Below are 15,498 nucleotides of genomic sequence, written 5' to 3' on the forward strand. Positions count from 1 at the left end.
ACACTTAAGACAATAAAATTCTTCTCTTCTTTCTCCATATCTCATTTCCCAGGGCTTACCAATGTTTACAATTTCATATCCTTCAGAAACAGCTACTGACACAAGCCTGGTTGTATGTATAGGTATCTCCACATATATTTCCATCTCTTTTCCATTTGAAATTTTATGTGGGCTGTCTCTATGAGATAGATAAATTGTTGATAATTACACAGGTCATCTTTTTAATAGCGGTGTAAAACTACATCATTTGGATATACCATAATTCATTTAACTAGCTACTCACTGATAGGGAACATTTGTATTCTATGGACAATTCTAGCTAAGGCAGGTTGTCCCAGCATTATTGTTGATAGCAACTCCATCCATTGTCAGAATTTTCCTGGTTCAGATGATAAATTGTCGACCTTCTGCCCTATTAAAAAACATTTAGTTTGTTCCCAGTTATTTTTTTAAATTACCTGCAGTACTGAAATAAACATATTTATTCATTAACTTTCATACTTGTGGACTATTTCTGAGAGTAAATGACTATCAATGGAACTGCTCATTCAGATAGTCTTTGCCCTTTTATTTTTGGTAAAATATTACCAAATGACTCCCCAAGAATGTTGCACCAATGTATACTCCTTCCAAGAGTGAAGGTGTCAATCACCTGAGAAGATGAATCAAATACAAGTTCATTTTCATTTCTTTTGTGACCTGGCACTTTTCTACTTTTCCTACTTCATTTAGTATCATTCTCCCTGTTACTTATTTTGCTTTAACTACATCATAGTCAATAGGCCAAGAACTTCCCTGTCTCAGGACATTTGCACTTACTGTTCTAGCTGCCTGAGACAACTTGCCCATATTCTTACATGACATGCTCTCTCACTTTGTTAGGCTTCTCCTTTGCCGAGATCTGCCCTCATCAACTTATGAGAAAATATTGTTCTTCCAATCACTCTCAGTTCTTCAATTCTGATTTATTTCTTTGCATCACTGTCATTATATGTTTATGTATTTGTTCCATTGTCCCATCTAAAATGTTAAATTCTTGAGTCAGAGACATTTTCTATCTTGTTTCCTGCTGTTTCCTCATTGCCAAGAAACATTTTTCCTGGCATATGGAGGAAAATCCATAAATAAGCGTTATTAATGGAATGAATGAACACTGTAAGAAAGTGCTTGTTTCCCACAATGGATGTCATAAACATAAGAGGCTTTTGCCAATTTGATAACAATGGTATCTTGTAATTTTAATTTAGTTGTTTATAATCATGATCAGATTGTGCATTTTAGGGTGTTATTAGCAATTTAAAATATCTTTTGTTCTTTGCATTTCTCTGCATGTCTTTTGTGAGCCAGTCCACTTGTGGTAATGACCAGAATTTAAGGTGAGACCAGTGAGTGTGGTTGTGTGCTTTCCTCCACTGGGCTTAGCTGCCTGGGTGCAGACTGCAGTAAACAAAATTGGATTTGACCATGGTAGACAAATGCAGTGCAAGGAGAGTGGGGTAAGTGCATATAAGGGAGTGGCTATAATGAATAGTAAGGAACCTTTTCTAGGTAAAGTTGAAAGTGAACGATTGGGAAGTGAAGGAGTTTGAACATGGGAAATATTGCAGGATCAATAAATTTTAAGGTCAATTAATTGTCTCTTCCTAATATTTTCAGAAGTTCTGCTGAAAGATTAAACAAAAAAAACCCATCAAGATGCTCCTATCATGTAAAGTTACTATAAAGATTTAACTTTACAGACTGGTAATGGGTTTTTTAACAGGTTCAAACAATCTAAAATTCAATCTGGAACTCAACATAGTTTGTGGTGGCAGGTGGTTGAGAGCAATCTGGGAGAGTGGATAGGTAATTCTGTAGAAAAATATGATAGGTGCTCACTATGATGTATATTATGCAGTACTTAAAAGCAATAGGTTACAAGTATTGTGCTGTTATATAACTCTTATCTTGCAGCTCTACACACATCCTTTAATGATCTGCTCTGTGATTCTGTGGCTCAGCTCTACAAATTATTTTTCCCAGAAAGGTATCTCCCTTTCTTAGGTCTTGCCAATAACAGTCACTGGAAGAAATCATCAGGCAAGATAACAAGGGAAGGGACTTTTTTTTTTTTCTCTAATTCTGTGTTCTTGATTTTTCTCAGTCACTTTCACAGCAGCAGTTGGATTAGCCTCCAGCTTCTTTTAGCATCCTTGGCCTCGCTGAGGCACACAGACAGTGGCTACTAAATTCCATTCCCTCCTCAGAGGTCTGAGCCTCAGCTTTTTGGGGTCCTTTCTAAGCAACTAGGCTCTGATAACCACACCTCTCCCCTTTTGTTGTCCCAGAACAAAGTTTCTTAGCTTCTTGCTATGGTTCTTATATATAGGTGATCCCAGTATTCCTTTTTTCATGTTTTCAGTTCTCCAAAAAGCTAACTCCTTTTATTAAATCCCCTTTACTAGAAGTAACTAGTGTGGTATTTCCCAAAATAAATGGCTGTTAAAAACAGTGTTGGTGGAAAAAAAAGAAGAAAGAAAGAAATTGAAATCTCAACATATTTCCATAAATTAAAAATATAACTATGCAAAACAACCTTATATACCTCTTCCTAAACCTTCCCATTAAGACAAAGTTTCTCAACCTTGGTCTTAAAGACATTTTGGAGCAGATAGTTCTTTGTTGGGGAGTGGGGTGGGGGGCAGTCCTGGGTATTATTAGATGTATAGCAACATTCCTGGTCTCTACCCACTGGATTTCAGTAGCACTTCCACCAAGTTGTAATAGTCAAAAATGTCTCCAAACATTATCAGATGTCTCCAGGGAGTCAAAAATGCCCCTAACTGAGAACCACTGAATTAGATTACTCATCTAATTTGTGAGTTTTGGGAGAAGGTTGCTGCTTCTGCTTTTTCATCTTTGGGATCTGTTTGCTTTCAGAGATTTTCATCTTTGGGATGTGTTTGCTGCAGATTTTCAGTGCTTACTATGGGCCAATCTCAAGTAGTCCACCATTTGCACATACTAGGGCAACATTCTCCAACACTCTCAGACATTGTTTCTCAATCTGTCTCTTCTGTCTGTCTCCCAGGGTTATTGATTAGCTCCTTCAAGCCTCAACTGGTTCATTGGATTGGGAAACTTGAGATACAAACCATATGTGGAATTGGGGTACTCCTTCTTAGTTCTCTTTGATGGATTCTCCCTTACACTCCAACCTCTTAATCATAAAGTCCTTAGGACTTTTTGATTGGCCCTACTATTTCGTCTATCTTCCGCTACTTACATGATCTCATCTAGGCTCATACTCCAATTTTTTATATCCAATTGTTTACTCAAAATCTTCACATGGATATCTAATAGGTTTATCAAATGCTACATATCCAAAGATAAGCTTCTGATTTCTACCCCACCAGTTCCTCACCCGACATGCTCTTTCCACACTATGCCCCATTATAGTAAATGGCAACTCCAATTTTCCAGTTGATTAGGCCAAAAACATTTGAGTTCTTTTTCTCTCATCCTCCATAGTAATCCAGTCACATAAGCTGTTCACACATCTTTAAAAGATATCCAGAATTTCACACTTTTTGTTACCTCTACTCTTACTACCTTGGCCAAAGCCACAGCTTTCTTGGATTTGCAAGAGCTTCTGATTGTTCCCATACTGTTCCATTATATTCTGTTTTCTGCACCCGCAATGGGATTCATTTAATGTCCATGCCATTCCTCTGCTCATACCCTCCAGTAGCCTCCCATTTTATTTTAACTTGTGAGTATCAGCCAAAGTCCTCACTGTGGCCTACAGGCTTTATGTGATCTGCCTCCCTGCCACCTCTTCAGCCCTTCTACTACTCTTTCCTTCTTTTTTACCCCATTCCAGTTGTGTTCCTGCCTCTGATCCTTTGTGTTTTCTGTTTTCTCTGCCTCCAATGAACTCTTCCAAGATATGCACAAGGTTCTCTCTCTTACTTCCTTTAAGTTTATGTGCAGATGTCACTTCCTCAGAAAGGCCTCTCCTGAATACTTTATCTTGAATAATATTCCCTTAATCCCTATATCCCCTTTTTTTCCTCTATTGCACTAATCACCATCTGACATAAATATAAATGTCTAATTTATAATTTTATAAAAATATAAAATTTATATTTTTATAGGTGTATTTTATTTTTTTTCTACCACAATATAAGTTCCCTGAAAACAGAGAAGACATTGTTTTGTGCACTGACTGATGGTTGTGCTATAACAGTGCCTGCCATTGGCTACCAGCACATATGGTGAATGAGAACAGAAAGAGCCTTCACAAAGGCATTGTTAAACAACAGAGACTTAATTTGAAATGGATAATAGAATAGGGATTAAATGTTCAGCCTTGAGATAGTGGCCTTATCATTAATTTAATAAAATTTTTCAGAGTCTTCTAGTATGAAAATCTGAGTTTTCCAATAGTGGGCCCAACATGACACACAAAAAGAAGATGGTTGCGATTACAAGGACAGTCTCATGAAACGGGTACAAGACTTACCCACAACTGCTGATTTCCTTCTGTGATGGTGATGGTTAAACTCTTTGTTGAACATAGATTTAAAATTTTAAAGCTACAAAGCACATAAAGCTGGAGAATTCTGAGACGGGTAGTCGTGTTTCCAAGTTTCCCATGAATTCATGTTTCTCTGTAAAATCCAGCATGCTTTATTGCCTCCCCAAGAGTAAGATGTAAAATACCTTATTGGTATACCAGAGACTATTTCCTACTGCTTTCTCTTTGGGAGCTTAGCATGCCTGAGCTCTGACCTGCTGTAGGCCTCGTGGTAAGCTTAGTGCTAAAAGCTCCATCCTATCCTGGAAAGGACTGCGTTTTTGGCACTAGATATGTCTATTTCAGGGATATAGTATTACCAAATCCATAAACATAACAGTCTTCAAACCATGTGTTCACATTAGCCGTAATGAGTAATAAAGGTCATGCTTACATTTCCATCTGCTTATTCAATCTTGTTTTTATTCTCAGTTTATGCTGACATTGAGCAGGAAGGGGAGATGTGTAATTCATCAGGTCCTTGCCAAAATTCACCTGAAATGGTGAAATTTACTGTATGTAAATTTTACCCCAATAAAGGCAGAGAAATATATCGAATTAAAAGTTATGAGAAAAGAAGTAAGAGAAATTTTTGGCCAAACAACAGTAGATGACTTTGCAATATAGAAATAAAGGAATATTGAAGGCACAAAACTCAGTGGAGGACAAACAAAAAATGCTTTTATTTTTCTTTAACCACTGTTTTCAAATATGCTTTCTCAATTATCCCTCACTCTTTAACTACTTCTTATGCAGATCCCATTATTGTCAGGCCCCTTTCAGTTATGGGAATACTCTTTTTTTTTTTTTTTTTTTTTTCCTTTGCTTAAACAATAGGAATTTATTGGCTTACAGTTTTTTTTTATTAAATTCAGTTTTATTAAGATATATTCACATATCATACAATCATCTGTGGTATACAATCAGTTGTTCACAGTACCATCATATAGTTGTGCATTCATCACCCCAATCTATTTTCTATTTTTTGAACATTTTCCTTATATCAGAAAAAGTAAAATTAAGAATAAAAAGTAAAAGTAAAACAGAACACACAAATCACCCGCCCACACACACTATTTTTCATTTAGTTTTTGTCCCCATTTTTCTACTCATACATCCATACACTGGATAAAGGGAGTGTGATCCACAAGTCTTTCACAATTACACTGTCACACCTTGTAAGCTACGTTATTATATAATCGTCCTCAAGAGTCAAGGCTACTGTGGTGCACTTCAATAGTTTCAGGTATTTACTTCTAGCTATTCCAATACATTAAACCCTAAAAAGGGTTATCTGTATAGTGTGTAAGAGTGCCCACCAGAGTGACCTCTCAACTCCATTTGGAATCTCTCAGCCACTTAAATTTTATTTTGTTTCATTTTGCATCCCCCTTTTGGTCAAGAAGATGTTTTCAATACCATGATGTTGGGTCCAGATTCATTGCTGGGAGTCATATCCCATGATTCCAGGAAGACTTACGCCCCTGGGAGTCAGATCCCACACAAGGGGGAGAGCAGTGAATTCACCTGCTGAGTTGGCTTAGCTAGAGAGGGCCACATCTGAGCAACAAAGAGGTACTCAGGGGGAGACTCGTAGGCACAATTATAGGCAGGTTTAGCCTCTCTTTGCAGTAATGACCTTCATAAGGGCAAGCCCCAAGATAGAGGGCTTGGCATATCAAACCACCAGTGCTCAATGTTTGTGAGAATCAGCAACAATCCAGGTGAGGAAGTCCAACACTTCTGCATTTTCCCCCAGTGCCTCAGGGGGGCCCTGCATATATATTTTTATTCTCTGCCCAAATTACTCTGGGATGTGTCTCTATTTCACACTAACCTATGCAAACCTACCAGGTCCCACTTCCTATTAAAAGTTTCATGTAATTAATGGTATTTGAGCAAACTGTACAAGTAAAATTGTTTAGGAAATATAAATCCTGCACCAAATAAACATCTCTTCCCTTCGTCTGACGTGGAAGTTGATGTTTTAAAACACAATCAGTATCGTCCTTTACCATTGGCCCGATTTGCCCTACTCTTAACCAGATCTGCTTCATTCATATCTCTAATTGAAGTCTGGATGTTTTTTCAGCTTTTTTAACAGTTGCTGTATATGCTAATATTGACATTCCTATCTGCTGAACTCTAGCTCTGAGTTTCAGGTGTCACACAGATACCCAAAGTTCCACAGACTGATTTGGTTATACACAAAGGGATCAGCATCTCACAATTGTGATAGCCATTACAGTTCAGGAATAGATGTGACTGTTGTAAGAGCTTACAATCCAGGGACTGTTACAATAAGTGTTCCCCTGATAAGCTTGCTCTAAGATTCAATTCTGAGTTTACAAATTATAGTTAGTCCATATTGGTGAGGCATTGTAGCTTTTGCCTTTGTTTCTGGTGTAGTTCACTCAAAATGCTGTCTACAGGATTCATTCACCTCATTGCTGCCTACAGGGTCTGTTCACCTCATTCCTTGTCTCACAGCTTCACTCTTTCTCACAGCTGCTCAGTATTCCATTGTATGCACACACCACAGTTCACCATTCTGTTCCTCAATCAATGTGCTTCACTCTTTCTCACAGCTGCTCGGTATTCCATTGTATGCACGCACCACAGTTCACCATTCTGTTCCTCAATCAATGTACCTTTAGGCCACCTCCACCCATTGCAAATCTCCGTAAGTACCAGTGTGTAAATGTCCATTCATGTTCCTGCTCTCAGGTCCTCCAAGTAAATAATGCCCCATAATGAGGTTGCAGGACTTTATGGCCCCCACACACTTAGCTTCTTGTGGAACTACCACACTGTACTACAGAAAGGCTACACCATTCTGCCTCATAACCAACAGTAAATATATACATCCCTCTCTCCATGTTTTCTTCAGCACTTTTATCCCTATTTATATTTTTCCTACAATTTTATAGAGCTATATTCACATACCATACAATTATGCACAGTGTACAATCAGTTGTTCATGGTATCATCATAAATAGTTGTGCATTTATCACCAAAATCAGCACTTGAACATATTGATTACTATGAAAAAAAAGTTCTTTTTAATGAATAATAAAAATGATAATAAAAAGAAAAATAAAATATCATACAATACAATATAATAGTAGGGTCAGACAAAAACACCACTACCAAATATCCCATATCCCTCCCTTATAGCCACCTCTCATACACATTTAGCTTTGGTATGTTGGCTTTGTTATATTTAATGGAAGCATATTACAGTGTTACTGTTGACCATAGACTTCAGATTGCTTTGATTATATTTTTTCCCCAATACCATCCCCTTTCCAACACTCTGCATGGTTGACATTTATTTGTTCTCCCACATGCAAGAACAGTTTTATATTTGTACATTTAGTCACAATCATTGAACACTCCAGTTTTTGCTAAGTTAAACAGTCCCAGTCTTTATCTTCTATCTTTACCTCTGGTGTCGTACATGCCCCTAGTCCACCTCTTTCAGCTTTACTCACAGACATCTTTGTTCACCGTACTTACAATATTGTGCTACCATCACACAGTATTATGCTATCTATTTCTCAATCTATACAGTTAATCCTGCTGAATATTCTGTAGCCCTTCAGCATCAAATGCCTAATCTCTACCCTCTTTCTATCTCCTGATAGCCTGTGTTATCAGGTTTAATTCTCAAAGTTTGCTCATAAATGTTAGTTCATATTAGTGAGACCATAGAGTATTTGACCTTTTGTTTCAGACTAACTTCGCTCAAAATTATGTCCTCAAGGTTCATCCACATTATTATATGTTTTGTATCTTTGTTCTGTCTTATAGCTGTGTTATATTCCATCATGTATATGTACCACAGTTTGTTTATCCCCTTGTCCATTGATGGACATTTGGGCTGTTACCATCTCTGGGCTATTGTGAATAATGCCGCAATAAACATTGGTTTACAAATGTCTGTTCATGTCTTAACTTTCAGTTCCTCTGAATAAATACCTAGTAATGGAACAGCTGGTCATATGGCTTCCTGAGGAACCACCAAAGTGTCTTCCAGGGTAGTTGCACCATTCTCCATTCCCACCAAAAGTTAATAAGTTTGCCTCTGTCTCCACATCCTCTCCAGCACTTTAATTTTCTGGTTTTTGGATAATGGCCATTCTAGTAGGTGATATCTCATCGTGGTTTTGATATGCAGTTCCCTAATAGCCAGTGAAGTTGAGCATTTTTTCATACGTTTTTGAGCCATTTGTATTTCCTTTTCAGAAAAGTGTCTGTCCATGTCTTTTGTCCATTTTTTAATTGGGTTGTTTGTCTTTCTGTTGTTGAGTTGTAGGATTGCTTTATATATTTGGGATATTAAACCATTACATTATGTGTGCTTTCCAAATATTGTCTCCCATTGCATAGGCTGCATTTTTACCTTTCTGAAAAAGTCCTTTGATTTACAAAAGTGTTTAATTTTGAGGAGAACCCATTTGTCTATTTGTTCTTTGATTGCTCATGCTTTGGGTGTTGTCTAGGAAACCACCTCCTATCATAAGATCTTTAAGATATTGCCCACCATTTTCTTCCAAGAGTCTTATGGTCTCAGCACTAATGTTTAGGTCTTTGATCCATTTTGAATTAATTTTTGTGTAAGGTGTGAGATAGGAGTCCTTTTTCATTCTTTTGGAAATGGATATCCAGTTTTCCAAATACCATTTATTGAAGAAGCTGCTCTGTCCCGGTTGCTTTGGCTTGACTGCCTTATCAAAGATCAATTGTCCATAAATACCAGGGTCTATTTCTGAACACTGAATTTGATTCCATTGCTTGGTATATCTACCCTTATGCCAGTACCATGCTGTTTTGAGCACTGTAGCTTTGTACTATGCTTCAAAGTCAGGTAGTGTGAGTCTTCCCACTTCGTTCTTCTTTCTCAAGATATTTTTGGCTATTCAGGGCAACTTGCCCTTCCAAATAAATTTGGTTATTGGTTTTTCTATTTCTGCAAAGTAAGTTGTTGGAATTTTAATTGGTATTGCATTGAATCTATAAATCAGTTTAGGTAGAATTGACATCTTAATTATATTTAGTCTTTCAAACCATGAACATGGTATATTCTTCCATTTTTTTTAGGCCCTGTTCAATTTCTTTTAGCAGTTTCTTGTAGTTTTCTCTGTATAGGACTTTTGCAGCCTTTGTTAAGGCTATTCCTAAATACTTGGTTCTTTTGGTTGCTGTCATAAATGGAATTTTTTTCTGGATTTCTTCCTCTTGTTACACATTACTTGTGAATAAGAACACTACAGATTTTTTCATGTTGATCTTGTAGTCTGCCACTTTGCTGTATTCATTGATTAGTTCTAATAGCTTTGCTATAAGTTTTCTCAGTTTTCTACATATAGAAGCATGTCATCTTCAAAGAGTGAAAGTTTTAGTTATTCCTCTCCAATTTGGATGCCTTTTATTTCTTTTTATTCCTAATTTCTCTAGCTAGAACTTCCAACACAATGTTGAGTAACAACCGTGACAGTGGACAACCCTGTCTTGTTTCTGATCTTAGAGGGAAAGCCTTCAGTCTTTTCCCATGGAGTATGATATTAGCTGTGGGTTTTTCATATGTTGCTTTTATCATATTGAGAAAATTCCCTTCTATTCCTATCCTTTGAAGTGTTTTCATCAAAAAAGGATGTTCAATTTTGGCAAAGGCCTTTTCTGCACTGATTGAGATGTTCATATGCTACTACTGCTTTGATTTATCATTTTGGTGTATTACATTAAATGATTTTCTTGTGTTGAACCAGCCTTGCATACCTGGAATAAACCCCACCTGGTTGTGGTGTAAAATTCTTTTAATGTATTGCTAGATTCGATTTGCGAGAATTTTGTTGAGAATTTTTGCATGTATATTCATTAAAGAGATTGTTCTATAATTTTCTTCTTTTGTAGTATCTTTGTCTGATTTTGATATTACGGTGATATTGGCTTCATAGAAGGAGTTGGGTAGCTTTCCTTCCTCTCCAATTTTTTTGAAGAGTTTGAGCAGGATTGTATTAATTCTTTCTCGAATGCTCGGTAAAATTCACATGTGAAGCCATCTGATACTGGGCTTTTTTTTTAGGGGGGGTGCTTTTTGATGAGTGACTCAATCTCTTTATTATGAATGGTTTGTTGAAATCATCTATTGCTCCTCAAGTCAATATTGGTGGTTTATGCTTTTCCAGGAAGTTGTTCATTTCATCTAAATTGTCTAGTTTATTAGCATATAGTTGCTCAAAGTATCCTCTCATTATCCCCTTTATTTCTTCAGGGTCAGTAGTAATGTCTCCTTTCCCATTTCTGATTGCATTTATTTGCATCTGTGCTCTCTCTCCTCTCTCTTTCTCCCTCCCTCTCTCTCAGCCTGGCTAGGGGTCCATTAATTTTGTTGATTTTCTCAAAGAACCAGCTTTTGGTTTTGTTGATTCTCTCCATTGATTTCCTGTTCTCAATTTCATTTATTTCTGCTCTAATCCTCATTATTTCTTTCCTTCTGTTTTCTTTGGGGTTAGTTTGGTGTTCTTACTCTAGTTCCTCCAGGTAAATAGTTTATTCCTCAAGTTTTGCTCTCAGCAATAAATTTCCCTCTCAGCACTGCCTTTGCTGCATCCCAGAAGTTTTGATATGTTGTGCTTTCATTGTCATTTGCCTTGAGGTATTTACTAATTTCTCTTGTAATTTCTTCCTTTACACACTGGTTTTCTAAGAATGTGTTGTTTAGCCTTCATATGTTTGTGAATTTTACATCTTCTGCCTGTTATTTATTTCCAACTTCATTCCATTATGATCTGAGAAAGTGTTTTGTATAATATCAGTATTTCTAAATTTGTTGAGACTTGCTTTGTAACCCAACATGTGGTCTCTCTTAGAGAATATTCCATGAGCACTTGAGAAAAATGTGTATCCTGCTGTTGTGGGTTGTAGTGTTCTATAAATATCTGTCAAGTCTAGTTCATTTATCGTACAATTCAACACCTCCATTTCTTTATTGATCCTCTGTCTACATGGTCTATCCATTGATGAGAGCACTGTATTGAAATCTCCAACTAATATTGTAGAGGTATCTACTTCTCCTTTCAGTGTTCTCAGTGTTTACCTCATGAATTTTGGGGCACTCTGGCTTGGTGCATAAATATTTATGATTGCTCTGTTTTCTTGATGAATTGACCCTTTTATGAATATATAGTGTCCTTCTTTGTCTTTTTTAATTCTTTTACTTTTGAAGTCTAATTAGTCTGATATTGATATAGCCACTCCCATTTTTTTCTGGTTGCTGTCTGCATTAAATATTTTTTTCCAGTATTTCACTTTCAGCCTTTTTGTGTCCTTTTGTCTAAAGTGAGTTTCTTGTAGACAGCATATAGTTAGGTCTTGTTTTTTAATTCATTCTGCCAGTCTGTATCTTTTTATTGGGGAGTTTAATCCATTAACATTTAGTGTTATTACTGTAAGCACAGTACTTTCTTCTACCATTTTGTCTTTTGGATTTTATATGTCATGTCTTATTTTTTTCTCTCTTTCTTTTTACACTTCCTAATAATCTTCACATTGACACTCTTCTCCAAACCCCCTCTCCTGTCTTTTCCTATCAGCTTGTAGCACTCCCTTTAGTATTTTCTTGTAGCACCAATAAGAATTCACAAACTCTCTCTGTGTCTGTTTGTCTGAAAATGTTTTAATCCCTCCATCATTTTTGAAGGACAGTTTTGCTGGATATATAAAATTCTTGGTTGGCAGTTCTTCTCTTTCAGTATCTTAAATATATCATACCACTGTCTTCTTGCCTCCATGGTTTCTGTGGAGAAATCTGAACATAGTCTTATCCAGCTTCCCTTATATGTGATGGATTACTTTTCTCTTGTTGCTTTCAGAATTCTCTCTTTGTCTTTGATATTGGGCAATCTGATCAGTAAATGTCTTGGATAGGTCTATTGGGATCTATTCTTTTTGGGGTACACTGTACTTCTTGAATCTGTAATTTTCTGTCTTTTGTAAGAGTTGGGAAATTTTCAGTGATTATTTCTTATATTATGCTTTCTGCCCATTTTTCCTTCTCTTCTCCTTCTGAAACAGCCATATCATGGATAGTCATGCACTTCCTGTTGTCACTAATCTCCCTAAGACCCTGCTCATATTTTTCCATTCTTTTCTGTCCCGGCCCTCGGGACGATCAACGGAGGCTCCAAATCCTGTGAGGGAGGAATGGTATGGGACAAGAGACTCGAAGAACAACAGCAAGACAGGTTTCTGATCAAGCTGCAAAACTTTATTGAAGAGGCAGAGCATATATACTCCAGGAGAAGGGGAAGTGGCTAGCAAGGGCTCATGGCGGTCTAGGATTGGTGGCTGCTGTTGCTAGGGCGGATGGCAGATGTAGGGTTAGCATTTTTGGCGCGAACTAGCACTTTTGGTGTGAACTACTTCCGTAAAGAAGGCTGAGGGTAACTTAAGCTATTGTTGTATCAGCCCTGGCGGCCATGTTGCACATCTCTGGCACAGCTGAAGGTGGACTTCATGCATGCTACCTTAATCGCCCTCTACATCTACTCCCTTTGTTTTTCAAAAGGATGGAGGAAGAATGCTGATTGAGCATTCTTTTGGCATTAACCTGCTGGGGGAAGTAGAGGCCTCATTCCCCAAGTTGTTTGTGGCTTCTGTTTTTCTGGGGAGGGGAATTTGTGCAGAGTGAACCCCTATGCAAATGAGACATACTTCTCAAGGAGCTCGAAAATGGCCTTTAATTGTTTTGACCCTCCTTTGCAGTGCTTTGCCTCGCACCCAGCGGTACCAATCATAGCATAAGCTAGAAGCATATTTTCGAGTTATATGCTGCTCCCGTAGGAGGGGGCTTTCTTACCCGAAAGGGTGGGTAGCAGGCAGATTTTCTGGATCCACATCTTGGTCAGCGAGGTGAAGCCGGTGATAATGCACTTGAATAGGCTTGCCTAGGGCAGAATCAACTTGGTCCTTAACTAGCTGTATTATTCTTTTTATGGCCCAAGGTGCAAAAGATATTATAAGGAGTATGGTTATAAAGGGGCCTAATATAGGGAGGAGGTAAGGGAGAATTCCGTTGAGCCCCCAGGAGGTACCTCCTTGGGTTTCTTGCTCACGTTTGCGGTTTTCAATTCCCTCCCTAAGTTTGGTCATGGAATCTTTAACTATGCCAGAATGGTCAGTGTAAAAGAAACATTCTTCGCCTAGTGCAGCACAAAGCCCTCCCTGCTTAAGGAAGAGCAGATCCAAACCTCTCCTGTTTTGGAGAACAACCTCTGATAGGGACGTAAGGGATTTTTCAAGATGGGTGATGGAGGTTTCAATGCAGGCTAAATCTTCATCTATAGCAGCTCTTAGGTGGGAGAGGCCCCGGTTTTGGAGAACGATAGAGGTGGTTCCGGTGGCTAGGCCAGCAATACCTAAAAGAGAGGCAATAGTGACAGCCGTGATAATTTCTCTTTTGTTTCTTAGCATGGTTGGAGATTGCTTGTCCCAGTGTTGATAAAGGTCTTTTTCTTCATGGAAGAGGACACAGGGTAGCACAGCCACCAAGAGGCACATTTCCTTAGTTTCAGTGAGGGCTCTTGCTGATACGCAAGGAGTAAGCCCCATGGAAGAGCACAGCCATCTTGCCCCTATTGGGGGAATATAGAATTTACCTTGCGATGGAAAGGACGACTGTGCACAGACCTTTTTAAAGGAGGGGGAAACGTTACCAATACAATGCCCAGAGTGAATAACGGATTGCATGGTGAGGCCGATTTTTGTTGTATTCCAAGGACATTGGGGAGGATTGTCCTCGTCAGAAATATTAAATGAGGTATTAAGGGCTACAGCATCATAAAAAGGGGGGGTTGACAGAGAAACATAGCCAGCAACTGCGAGTAAGGTTAGGCTGGGAGGAGTTTAGGGAGAGAAAGGTGGCTTGGAGTATTGACCAAAGTGAGTTATAGATTGGCTCTATGAAAGAGCTTGAGGGTGACAATGTTGGGTTGGTAGTAGAGGAATAACTGGCAGTTTTGCGAGGAGGAGATGTTGGGGACGGGGGAGCTAGCACTACATTTGGCCCAATGGCGAATGGCTTTTGTTGTACTGCTTCTTTTTTTATTTGGATAAGGCTTCCCGGGTCGATCCCGTCTCTATAGATTCTGAAGCCCCAGGTTCGACCGGTTAACCAGGAAGGATCAGTGGGGAGTTGCACGGTAAGATTAAGGTGAGTGCAGGTACCTGTAGGTGGAAGGTGGGAACTATCGTCTGTGCTGAAATAAACGGGCTCATCACGGGGTTTGCAGTTCCAGGGGGCCCAGCGTAGGGTAAGATAGTGATCAACGCTAGACGGCTTCCAACCAGTAGCTAGTGTTTTGCAGCCCCAATAGGCACAATAATATTGATTGGGGGCATTGCAATACGGTTTTCCAGGGTTGGAGGCTGGGCACATATAATATTGGTATTCATTACTGCCAACGGGGGGGTTGGGAAATAGATTAGAGGCGTTGACGAGAAAAGAAGGTTGCCCTACGGTGGTATTGGTTTGTACAATTTTGGAATCTTTCCACCGCGTTAGGGTCCATTTCCAAGGTTGGTGGGGGTTACCTTTGCGATCGAAAATGCCATGCGATACACAAGGTAGGAGGAGATATAAAGCGGCAATTTTGAATGGTAGTAGGTTTAACAAGGCCATACTAATAGGGGTTATAGGTTTTCTTTTTGTTAAGGAAAGCAAGCTAGCAGAGTGATGCACCCTACAACGCACAAGTATGTTATAGCAAGCAGGAGGCGTTCTAATGGGCTCCAATGTTTTGGGGCAACAGCTGCCAATCCGGCTGCAAACAGCAAGGCCAGAGAGCCAGTTAGTAAGAGCCAATAGTTCATGTGGCCTCAGTGATGGGGCAAACCTGTAAGTTGGGCTTCTCTCGGTTGCCAGCTGCACGTAGGTT

General features: G+C 38.6%; 1 pseudogene; it reads right to left on the bottom strand.

The window, feature by feature from the left end:
• The window catches only part of LOC119545167, a 75,422-nt pseudogene extending 60,180 nt beyond the window's left edge, over positions 1 to 15,242 (bottom strand).
• Positions 15,243 to 15,498: the final 256 nt, after the last annotated feature.

This window comes from Choloepus didactylus, chromosome 10, assembly GCF_015220235.1.
Source record: "Choloepus didactylus isolate mChoDid1 chromosome 10, mChoDid1.pri, whole genome shotgun sequence".
In the NCBI taxonomy this organism is placed as follows: Eukaryota; Metazoa; Chordata; class Mammalia; order Pilosa; family Megalonychidae; genus Choloepus; species Choloepus didactylus.